We start from the raw sequence: 2,460 nt of genomic DNA, 5'->3' as shown, positions 1-2,460 counted from the left end.
AGTAGAATGCCAGGCTTTTTGCTGCTTGCCTTCTCTCTCGCTGGTGAGTTCGTCTTGCTGCTGTAGACTGAAGACTAGCTGATATTTTGGAATTTGTCAGACCTTCAGCACCGGATTGGGACTACTGAGACATCCAGCCTTGTGGACTGAGCGACTACAGATTCTTAGCCTCTCCAGTGTGGTGCAGCCATTGTTGGACTACTCAGACTCTATCCTGTGAGCTAAGCTGATAAATCTCTATACATATTCATTCTACTGGTTCTGTTTCTTTGGAGAACCCTGACTAATACAGAGGCGCACAATCTTGTGGAAGGGAAAAAATAACCCACAAGAACACAATAGCCTGAACAGGCTCTTGGAAAGCTTCCTAAGAGAGAGCTGACCCTGTAGCTGAGCAAGCCTTGAGCATATGGTATTCCCCAGTGGAAGAGTTAAGTTAAGAACATGATAGTGGATGGAGGAAAGTCGATTCAAGAGCGAGCTTGCTTTCTCTGTTCACTGTAACCCAGGAGGTGGCCCTTCACAAGAATCCAACGATGCTGGTACCCTGATCTTGGACTTCCAGCCGGGCACACATGGGAGACATTACCTAGGACAGTTCACAGGTTAGAAGCTGACCATCAAGATGCTTCCACAAAAGACATATGACAGCCTGAGAGATGAGGGCTGCTCTGCCACTTACAAGCTGGGTGATCCTGTGGGAAGGTAAACTGAGTGACCTTGAGGTTTCCTTCTTCCTCTAACAGGTTAGATTTCATTAATGTTATGCTGCCCTAACCTGCTCTCTGTTAGCCTTCTCAAAGCCAAGATGGCTTTCATTGAGCCCTGAAAACCATCCTACCATGTCAGTCATAGATGGGATGAGGCTATTCAAAAGGTTCTTCCTTAAGGACCTGGAACTCCTCATGTCCTGGTTATAATGGGACGACCCAGCACAGCTCTACAGGTCCTCTGACTCCACAGGCAGAGCTCAGGTGTCCGGAAGTATGAGTCATTGCTGGCACAGGCCCTGTGCTGTCAACTGTGCAAAGCCGCAGGGTGCTGGGTTCTGAGATGGTGTCAGTTTCCATGTGGCTTTCAATTTTCCTAATGTGCCCCAACCTTGTCCCAGACCTTTATCCCATGTACCCTGCCAGGCTCCAGCACAGCACAGATCTTATCTGACCAGAAAGTGAAAGCAACTGACCTTATTTTAGAGATCTCAGAGCTGCTCAGTTGAAAAACAAAGCCCCTTGCAGGACAGAGCGGCCCAGGCCACTCACAGGACTTGGGAAGCCGAGGCAGGAAAACCAATACAAGCTTAAGGCCAGCATGGGATACGTAGTGAACTCCAGATGAGCCTGGGCTTTGGAGTGAGACCCTGCCTCAACAACAGTAGTCATGAAGACAAAGCCCCTTAACAGTTTCCTTTTACTTTAGCTATTTAAAGGATGCAGGTCTAAGGGCTGGGGATGTAGCTCAGTGGTGGAGCACTTTACCTAGCATGCACAAAATCCTGGGTTCAATTTCTAGTATCACCATTTAAAAAATGATGGATAAGGATCAGGTCTAGCTGATCTATTTGGAAAAGAATGAGTTACTCACAATTCTATAAATCCATTTGAGAATTCGGTACCTTCTTCACATCATTATTTCCCCCAGATTCTCTATCATTTCTCTCCTTTTCTCAAGGTCAGATCAAAGCTCTCCTCCTCCAGAAAGTCTCATCAAATGGTTTGTTCATCAAGAAATGTAGGTCTGGGCTGGAGAGATGGCTCGGTGGTTAAGAACACTGGCTGTTCTTACAGAAGACCCGGGTTCGAATCCCAGCACTCACATGGCAGCTAACAACTGTCCGTAACTCCAGTTCCAGGGGATCCAACAGCCTCTTCTCTCCTCCATGGGCATTGCACGACACGTGTGTACTTACCTACATGCAGGCAATACACGCATACACATAAAAGTTAAAAAAAAAAAGAAATGTAGGTCCAAGATGCCTAAGACCACGTGCCATGTGTGCTGTTCTTGCAGAAGACCCAGGTTTGAATCCCAGCACCCATATGGCAGCTAACAGCCTTCATAACTCTACTACCAGGGGATCCAACGCCCTCTTCTGTCCTCTGTGGGCACTGTATGACACAGGTACACTTAAACACATGCAGGCAATATACTCATACACATACGATAAAAAATTTTTTAATTAAAAAAACAGAACGGGCTGGAAGATGGCTCAGTGGTTAAGAGCACTTACTGTTCTTGCAGAGGACCCAGGTTCGATTCCCAGAACCCACATGGCAGATACAAACCATCCTTAACTCCAATTCCAGGGGAATTTGAAGCCCTCATCTGACCTCTGCTGCATTGCGCACAGGTACACTCACATACATGCAGGCAATATACTCATACACATAAAATAAAAATAATAAGTAAAATATTTTTTTAAAAAAAGAACAGAGAATAGAATCCTTTCAGACTTGGAAA

The sequence above is a fragment of the Nannospalax galili genome, unplaced genomic scaffold, assembly GCF_000622305.1.
Source record: "Nannospalax galili isolate Female #2095 unplaced genomic scaffold, S.galili_v1.0 scaffold430, whole genome shotgun sequence".
NCBI lineage: Eukaryota > Metazoa > Chordata > Mammalia > Rodentia > Spalacidae > Nannospalax > Nannospalax galili.
This window is presented reverse-complemented; position numbering follows the sequence as displayed.